Source organism: Podarcis muralis, chromosome 4 (assembly GCF_964188315.1).
Source record: "Podarcis muralis chromosome 4, rPodMur119.hap1.1, whole genome shotgun sequence".
NCBI lineage: Eukaryota > Metazoa > Chordata > Lepidosauria > Squamata > Lacertidae > Podarcis > Podarcis muralis.
This window is the reverse complement of record NC_135658.1, coordinates 28,857,768-28,867,751: the sequence shown is the minus strand read 5'-3', so window position 1 is coordinate 28,867,751 and position 9,984 is coordinate 28,857,768.

Here is a 9,984-nt window from a genome sequence, read left to right as displayed (position 1 = left end):
GTTACAGACTCCGCTAACCCGGAAGTAGTACCTCGGGTTAAGAACTTTACCTCAAGATGAGAACAGAAATCGCACGGTGGCAACGGGAGGCCCCATTAGCTAAAGTGGTACCTCAGTTTCAGGTTAAGAACAGACCTCCAGAACGAATTAAGTTCTTAACCTGAGGTACCACTGTATTCGCTTCTGTCAACTAAGAACATAAGAAGAGCCCTGCTGGATCAGGCCAATGGCCCATCTAGTCCAGCATCCTGATCTCACAGTGGCCAACCAGGTGCCTGTGGGAAGCCTGCAAGCAGGACTCAAGCACAAGAGCGCTCTGCCCTCCTGCAGTTTCCAGCAGCTGTCATTCAGAAGCATCATGGCTTCCGCCTATGAAGGCAGAGCATAGCCATCATGGCAAGCAGCCATTGATAACCTTATCCTCCATGAAGTTGCCCAGTCCTTTTTTAAAGCCATCCAAGTTGGTGGCCATCTTCCGTGGCTTTCATTCACAAGGACTAGCACTAGCCACCCAGGAGAAAGTGTATGGCTGGTGTTGTTTTGGAAACGGGAGTGTTGTTTCCATAGCTTTCTTGCAGAAAAGGAGACCTCTTCAGGTGCCCTGCCTGTTGTGCATTGAGAGGGGAGAGAACATGGTTGGCCATGTTCCACCCATTGCACTTTCACCGCCCATCCTCACTTCGGGAGCTGTGAGTTTCTAAATTGTACAGGGAGCCTATACAAGTAAAGCAGGCTACTGGCCCCAAATGGACAGAGGGTGGCATAAATGGGCAATGGTGGCATGACTTTGCCCTGCTCTTTTTCTCATATGGTTCTATTTGTTGGGAGTGGAGGGGGGGTGAACACCCAAAGCACCCAGGTTGACCGTAATTATAAGTTAATTTTAGCTGGGAGAATTCTGTGGGAGGAATTCAAGGTCTCAGCCGAAGCATTTCTGCTTGGCGGACAGAACAATCTGGGGATTATCCCCAGAACAGATTTGGGGAAGGAGGGAAGAAGCCCTGCTACACTAGTGGGAGTGTTTGTGCTGGTCCCTGCTAGCGTGCTAGGTTACAGTAGTTGAATCCAACCCTGTGTATTTGAGGGGTGGGTGTGAGGGGGAGAGCCAACTTGTCTAGGTTGATAAAATGAACCTGAGTTTATGAGAAAGAAGCTGGGGGCCTACAGGGATTGTTATACTAACATAACCAAGGGTAAAGTGTACCTTACTCTGGGACCAAGCTGAAGAGGCAGACGTTGCCTTTCCTATTGCTAATAAGGTAAAGAAACCCCAGACGGTTTAAGTCCAGTCAAAGGTGACTATGGGGTTGCGGCACTCATTTCGCTTTCATGCTGAGGGAGCCGGCGTTTGTCCACAGACAGCTTTTCTGGGTCATGTGGCCAGCATGACTAAATTGCTTCCTGCACAACAGGACACCATGATGGAAACCAGAGCGCATGGAAACACCGTTTACCTTCACGCCACAGCAGTACCTATTTATTTACTTGCAGTGGTATGCCTTCAAACTGCTAGGTTGGCAGAAGCTGGGACAGAGCTCACCCCGTTGTGCAGATTCGAACCACCGACCTTCCAATCGGCAAGCCCAAGAGGCTCAGTGGTTTAGACCACAACCTTATTGCTAATATTGATGGCCTGAATGGGGGTCATTTTTAGTCTAGAGCAGAAAACTTGTATTGGAAGTAACATTTGCAAATGCGTAAGGAGCTAACTATTAATTGCCTTGTATGCTTTTAATTTTTAAACTTTCTAGTTAACTTGTTTCCAAGAAGAGATGTTAGCCATTTCAGACAGCTCAGTCTAGGAAACAGTCTTCCCTTGAAAGGGATGGTGTTATGAGTTTGCCCCATATGATTACAGAACTGCAAATGAGTCTGTGGTTTTTGTCTGAACGTGATGCCTGCTTAGAACCCAGGGCAGTGGCGTAGCGTGGGGGGTGCAGGGGGGCCGGCCGCACCGGGCGCAACATCTGGGGTTAGGGCAAATCCATGGGTTAGGGGGCACAAATCCACAGGTTAGGGGGCGCAAATCCACAGGTTAGGGGGCGCAAATTACTTGCCTTGCCCCGGGTGCTGACAACCCACGCTACGCCACTGACCCAGGGTTCTATAAATGATGTTAATGTTTCTTAACCGTATGATGTGAAAGCTAAAGTCAGATCAAGCATTGTTGACCTGAAGGTTGTTGCAAGAAGCACAATAAATTTGGGGACAACCTGCCCAAATTGCCTACTTTTAAATCCCATTGATTCCCATGGTTTGCAACTGATCCCAAGTAGAAAAGGGCTGAAAGTTAAAATTGCTTGACTTTGGCTGGCTCATGTCCCATGTCTGGAGGCAGCATCAACACACTTTTATTGGCTAACTAAATTCTATTCCAGCCAATTTAAACAATAACTCTGGTTTGTAATTGACAAAGTGTGGGGAACATGAGGCTGCATTTTTTTGTTGGGGAATAAGCATTAACAGGACTGAACTCCTTGAAATAGTTCAATAACTGAAGACTGTTTAGCTCCTAAGTATTAAACAATTTATATTTTGGGAGGGTACATCACTGAACCAAAATGGCACATTAACCTAGAGCTTTCTCCCAACCCATCAAAAGGCCTTAAAACCTTCTGCAATTACCAAGTACCAACTTGCTATGATCCAGAGCAGGAAAAAAGGAATAGTTATTGACTACACAAACTTAAAAAATAATAATGGTGAAATTAATTAATTCCTGATCTCACATTAACAAAAGAAGATCTTAAACAATGTCATGGAGCACTTTACCTGAAACCCAAACCAGGCAAAAGACCAAGGGACATAATTCTTAAATTCCTAAGAATGCAACAAGTAGGAAGAAAAGAATGTGGAATAGCAGCAACAGAAAGTCTATGCCCCCCCCCCACTCTTACTGACAAAATAAAAAAAAGACCTCAGTCCAGAGAGACTCAAGAGAAGGTGTAGCTTTATAAAATATACACAGAGCAACTTCGGTCAGCAGCAATAAACCTATAATGGGACTGCCCTTTCAAATTAATGTCTTCTGTGAAAGGATACAACATATAGTTACTAACACTAAAGCTGCTTAAAATCTGATTATTTTAACTGGACTGCATCCAGGAGCAATAAACGGACATGGGCACTGACACTGAAGACACAGAGCAAGACTGAGAAAGAGATAAACAGAAGAACAAGAAATGAAGATTTTCTCTGAAACTACAACTTCCATGCTGTAGAGTCTAGAGCAGGGGTAGGCAACCTAAGGCCTGGGCGCCGGATGCGGCCCAATGGCTTTCTCATTCCGGCCCACTGACGGTCCCGGAATCAGCGTGTTTTTACATGAGTAGAATGTGTCCTTTTATTTAAAATGCATCTTTGGGTTATTTGTGGGGCATAGGAATTCGTTCATTTTTATTTTATTTTTTCAAAATATAGTCCGGCCCACCACATGGTCTGAGGGATGGTGGACCGGCCCACAGCTGAAAAAGGTTGCTGACCCCTGGTCTAGAGCCAAAGTCGGAGAACTTGACTTGAACTCTAATCACAATTGTCTTCAAATTCCAGCTTTTGTCCTTCTAGCTTATGTCCCCTAGATCTGGTGACTGAACTCCTCCTTCAGGCACCTCTAGGGCTGCAGTCTCTCTGCTCTCTCCATTCCCTGCCTCGCTTATGGGTCTGTCTACAAACCAGCAATGCCCACATAGGTCATTTCCAGGTGCCATAGTTCTCACTGTGAAGCGGGTAGGTATGATAGCAATGTCAAGTCAGGGGGGAAGCTAGTGGTCCTGAAACTCCATATGCATGCAAGAGCGCTTCAAACATCCTTTTAACCATCATGGCACCTTGAGCTTGCTGAGAGAGATAAATTTGGCATCAGCACGGCCAAGAGACTCCTGGGGCTGAAGGGCAAGGAAGTATCGTTTCAAACAAGGGGTGCTGCCCTTCCTGTGTTGTAGGGCATAGTTGGTAATGAGCACATCAGAGATCTCCCAAGGAAATGCTGTAAAATTGCTGGGGAAGCTTTTGCTCCAGCAACAATCCTAGAACTACTTACCCAGATGAAATCTCCATTGATCTCAATGGGATTTCTTAGTAGACGTGTTTAGAGGAATTTATATCTTTTTTTTCTATCTGAGTAGAAGTCATTGAAGCAAAGACATTCTTATCTAGACAAGCCTCTGGCCCAACATGACGTTGGATTTAACTGGTTGTTTTATTGCTTTTACTGCTTGCTTTATCTGCCTTGGTTTTTATTTATTTATTTATTTTGTATTTGACTGCCACATGACTTTATTGTATTTTATTGTATTTGCATTATTTCTGTTAGTGCCTGGAGCTAAATAAATACTAGTCTGTGGAGTCAGGGTTCTGTCAAATCAGGCAGGTGCAGAAAGAGGCATAACACTTGATTTAACACAGAGCGATGTCTTCCCCCAGATGCTGTTATAATTGTATTGTGTACTAAATACATCCACAATTACTCTGTAGTAAATCCCACTGAATTCAATGGGGCCTGCTTCCAGGTAAGGGGATAGGATCGCAGCCTTGTTGAGATCATTCTATTATCGTATGGAAGGGCTGCGTATGGCCCTTGTGCAGCGTGTGGCAACGTCGGCAAGCTCAATACAAATAACAACAAATAATAATGTTGAAAATACAATGTATAGCTAGCCAATATGTATATGAATCCCCGCCAAGGAAAACGTTTTGCAGAGCTGCTTGCGTCAGCTTTTCTACAAATCAGTTTCTCCGGGCAAATTGATGAGGTTACATAGCAGGAGCGAGAGCTGAAAGAAAAATCCATACTGAAGAATGAACAGCTACAAACAATAACGTTGTTCAAACATGTGTTTCTTGCCGAGTGTGGCTGACAATGATAATGGTGCTTTCTACAGACAAAGGAAGATTCTGTTCCAAGAGAAGAATCACCATTTAAATTACAGCACTCGCTTGACTTGATTTATTAACAGTTTAGGTTCCAGATCATTTTCGCGGTGGCGGGGGGACAAAATGATATCGGATTTTAAGGAGTTATGCCACTTAAGCTGAGAGGCAAATAGAAACATGTACCCAACTTGGGCAAGCAAAAGTTTAGATTTACTCTAAACAAATATGTGAATTTGTAACATGACTGTTTGCTGAAGCACTTCATTTCCTAGGGTACCTATCACAACCTGGATATTGTTTCAGGGACCCTGTGCCAAGTGTCCCCATCAAACACAGTGAGGTGGGCAGCCACTGAGGACCTTTTCAATAGTGAAACCTTGGGTGCAGAATGGCCTTCTCAGAGAGGTTCACCTGACTCCAACTTTCAGGCATTTTTGGTGCCTGGTACCTTTCTAGTTAGGGACGCGGGTGGCGCTGTGGGTAAAAGCCTCAGAGCCTAGGGCTTGCTGATCGAAAGGTTGGCGGTTTGAATCCCCGCGGCGGGGTGCGCTCCCGCTGCTCGGTCCCAGCGCCTGCCAACCTAGCAGTTCGAAAGCACCCCTGGGTGCAAGTAGATAAATAGGGACCGCTTTCTAGCGGGAAGGTAAACGGCGTTCCGTGTGCTGCGCTGGCTCGCCAGATGCAGCTTTGTCACGCTGGCCACGTGACCCAGAAGTGTCTCTGGACAGCGCTGGCCCCCGGCCTCTTGAGTGAGATGGGCGCACAACCCCAGAGTCTGTCAAGACTGGCCCGTACGGGCAGGGGTACCTTTACCTTTACCTTTCTAGTCACCCAGGCCCTTTAAATACAGACAACAACCAATTTAAAGGTAAAGGTAAAGGGACCCCTGACCATTAGGTCCAGTCGTGGCCAACTTTGGGGTTGCTTTATTGGCCAAGGGAGCCGGCATACAGCTTCCGGGTTATGTGGCCAGCATGACTAAGCCACTTTTGGTGAACCAGAGCAGCGCATGGAAACGCCGTTTACCTCCCCACTGAAGCGGTACCTATTTATCTACTTGCACTTTGACGTGCTTTCGAACTGCTAGGTTGGCAGGAGAACAACCAATTTATGCGTCTCCAATTGACAAACGAGTGTGCATGGCACTGAGCCATGAACTAACTCTAAATTGTCTCTAAAAGGGCAGAACAGAGGCAGGGTGGATCACTTTATGCAGGCCCCACCAATACATTCAGAGATCTGGGATGTAACCCCAAAGCAAAACGAGGATTGCCTGTATATATAAACATCATTTTTATAGAAAAACTGAACAGAAATTATACAAAGGAAATGGGGATTAAAGCTGATGGTCACCGCATAAAACTTATTATTGCTCATTACATTTGTCAGTCACTTAAAAAGGATCAAAACAACCAGCTAAAATACAGATAAAATAAATGAAAAACCAGAAAATTTAACACAATGTTCAGTTCAGTACAAAATTCCTAAAATGTTTATCCAACAACACACTGAGAAAGTTAAGTTATATCCGTGTGTGTGTCCCCCCCAAAAAAATATGAGCTTATATTTTGTGGGGGCGAGGGTTCATCTCAAGTGTTGTCCTTTCCTGTCTTAATTCATCAAGCTAAAATTTCCTTCCACAATTAGCCATTTGTATCCTGTGTTTGCCTATGCCAGGGGTTGGCAACGTTTACCTTGCCTGGGCTGGTTCACTCCAGCGGAGATCCCTCTGTGGGCCTGCGATTTCTGGCATCTGTGTCTGCACAGACACAATTTCCGGCACCACGAAAGCGAGTCCCCTTGCAGTGCTGCACTGGTGTAGCGCAGCATGTGGGGACTTGCCAAGCAGGCTGTTCGGTTTGGGGGCAGCTCGTGGGCTGGTTAAACGACCCCTGTGGGCCGCTTGTGGCCCATGGGCCTTAGGTTGCTGACCCCTGGCCTATGCATTTACCATAAAATAGTATTAAACATCTCAAAAATAATCTGCCCCAAGCTTTTTAGATATCTTACGTTTTACAGTCAAGGCATCCTAGTTTTACACCGGGATTTTTAATTGAATTTTAGTGTTTCTTGATTAATTTGCTATATAGAAATACATGTTTTTCCAAACAGATAATCCAACGATTTAGTACCATATTTAAAATGAGGGGCTGAATATTTACATAAGTGCATTTACCAAGTTCTCTCTTAGAAAGTAAAAAGGAGATCCGAAGAAGATTGGTGTTTAAAAAAGAACTGTATGATGCTGCGGTAAGAACTAACAAAAAGACTACAATAATAGACGTTTTCAGAAAAGATTGTTGATAGCTGAGTTGAACATTATGGAACATGCTGTAAAGGTGGACGTTTGAATATCCATGGCTACAAAGGACTATAGCGATTACGGCACTTTATGCGGCCACTGTCGATGTAATCTGTAACTGCCTAGTAACAGATACCAAGATAAGATGTATCACGTGTTTGGCACTTCAACTACCTGGGTCAGATCCTCAGAGCAGTTTCTTACAAAACCTAATGTGATAGGAATTTTATGGTCTTAGATATATGGCAACGTTCATAACCACACGTACATAGATCAGCACAGGAAAGCCAACCTGGAACCATTTTGATTCCTAAACTGAGCAAATGTTTCTCTGCAAGGTTAAACTGGAAAAGCCTCCCCATTGTCTCTTTCCTCACAAATTCTGTCTCAAGGATACGTCTGTTTGAATAAGGGTCTGTTTGAATAAGGTGTGAGCCTGTGACCTGGCCCAGGAAATAAGTAATTTACCACTACAAAAGAATGGCCAGGCTCCCCAGGCAATCCAATCAAGTAACTTGCCAGACAGGAGATAAACAACAACAGGAGAAAAACAATATTTAAATTTCTGTGATGTAGGTGGGATGTATCTGGGGGGTGGTCTTAGGTTACACCCCTTCTGTGATGAATGCATAATGTTTCTGGGGGTGGTCTTGATCTAGATAATGGGAATTTCAAAAGTCTTTATAAGCTCTTGCACACCATCTTTCTGGGTCCTCCTCCTCTCCTGCGTGTGAGGGGAGCACCCTGTTGCAACAGATCAATAAAGATCAAGCTTACCAGCTGCTTTGCTTCTCAATATTCTCTGGTTGGCCTCTGTTATTTTCTCCTACCAATAGGGAACCTATGTAAGGACTCTATATGGGCTCTTGGATACCCCATAAGGGAAAAGGGCATATATTTTTATTTACAACAGATGGCGACCACGAAGGGACTTTTGGTTACCCGGATTCTGGAAGCGAGGAAGGACTGGTTATCCAGCGCGCACCAGGCAGTTTGCCAGGAGGAATAACCAGTCTTCCATCGATCCCAGGGTCTGGAAATAACTGGAGGTTCAGCGGGGCTAACCAGAGGAAGCAACGCATGATCAGGCCGGCCTTAAACAACCAGTCAAGAGATCGTGGGATCACCAGGAACAGCGCATGCGGAAGTGAGTATTAAGTAGGAAACACGGGTAGTGGGTTGGGTTCTCTAAACCACAGCAACCAAAATTCTTTAATTCTTCCTTTTCCCTTCAATTCTAAAATTTCTACTTTTTTCCTCATCTAAAAATTGCCTTCTCCTTTCTGTCCCCTCGATCTCAACACCAGCCCTAGCCCTTCGGAGTATGCCCAGGCAAAAAGTTGTGTGTGACTTCTTTCATTTCCCTTCTATGCTGACCTATTCCTTCGGAGTTTTGCCCAGAAAAAGGTCGTGCTTTTTCTTCTGTACTGAAAACTATAACTCCCAGGTGCAGCCGCACCTCTACCATGGCGATCTTTGTTAGAGATGACCTGTGAGCAGAGAAAGCAAGGGCACCTGATTCCTTTCCTTCTTTGTCATTTCTGAGTCCCAATCTGGCACTGCGCTACGCAAGCGTCCAGTAGGGAACTCTCAGGTTAGATTGTAAGAGGCAGGAGGTTGCTGTGGGCTCCCTGGCTGAGTAATGACCAAAGGGGGGGTTTGAGATCGCTGACCGCACTGTTAGCTTAGTAGCCAGGAAAGGCCAACAGCTGTACCAGCCTAGTAAGTCAGGCCAGACGAACGGCGGTGTGTCACAGTACTAATTCTCGGAGTTGTCCAAATTGAGTGTACTGTGGGTTATTTATTGTGTTTCCTGAATAGTGGGGATAAAACCCCGACTGCAGTATAAAAGTAAAAGCTAGCGCTATTAAAAATTCTTAATAAAATGGGTGCACCTCAATCAAAAGAAATGAACCCACAGATTCCTGGCGTGAAAGAAGCCCAGTTGGTGCTTACTTCCCGCCTGGACTCTGACAGTCCCCTTCAATTTGTGTTTAAGAAACGTTTTTCCTGTGTTTAAATTGTACTTAGGCAACATCCAGCAGCTGCTTATCTTAAATGTGCCATCTAAAATAAAAATGCAAGCTTGCTCCAAGTTCTAAATCTAAGAAAGCCATGTTGAACCTTATCAATCTTAAACAAGACAAAAATTGAGAATGAAGTGTGCAAATGTTTGTTATTTGAAAGAGGCTCTAAAAGAGAGTTTTTCTCCCAAGTGGTAAAATCCTGTATACGTGCTACTTGTGTTCTGAAAGGAGGATTACCCCACCTCCTTCCTCTAGTTTCAGTGGGGAGGGTGATTTTAAGTCTAATGGTAAATGATGTTGTGTTGTAACTTTTGAGTTTGTGACTACACCTGTGTTCCAGTCTATCTTGGAATGTGAAGTTAACCTAATGTTTCTGCTGCAAAAGCCTAGTTGAGCCAACTGCTGTCTCAAGCTAAAATGCAGTGTATGTATTTCATTAAGCACATGCCTATGAAAGTATGGTGTTCTTTCTAAGAAAAGTGTTATTAAATGTAGAGGCTTCCATGGCCAGCAAAATTCTATGAGTCCAGTCCAAATATCAGTCTCTATAAGACGTCCTGGCCTCTTTTCTTAGAAAATGCCCCCCCTTGTTTCATTCTGTCTTTTTCAGGTTTTTTTTTCCTTCTTCTTATTCTGTGCCAGGTAAATTTACTCCCGAGTAAGCTTCCTTTAAAGGAAACTGCAAAGGGGGGGCGGGGGTATAGATTAGGCTTACTATTCCTCTGCAAGTTCAGGAAAAATTGTTCACTCTTGTATTCCTTTTAAATCAAATCTATGGCTGTT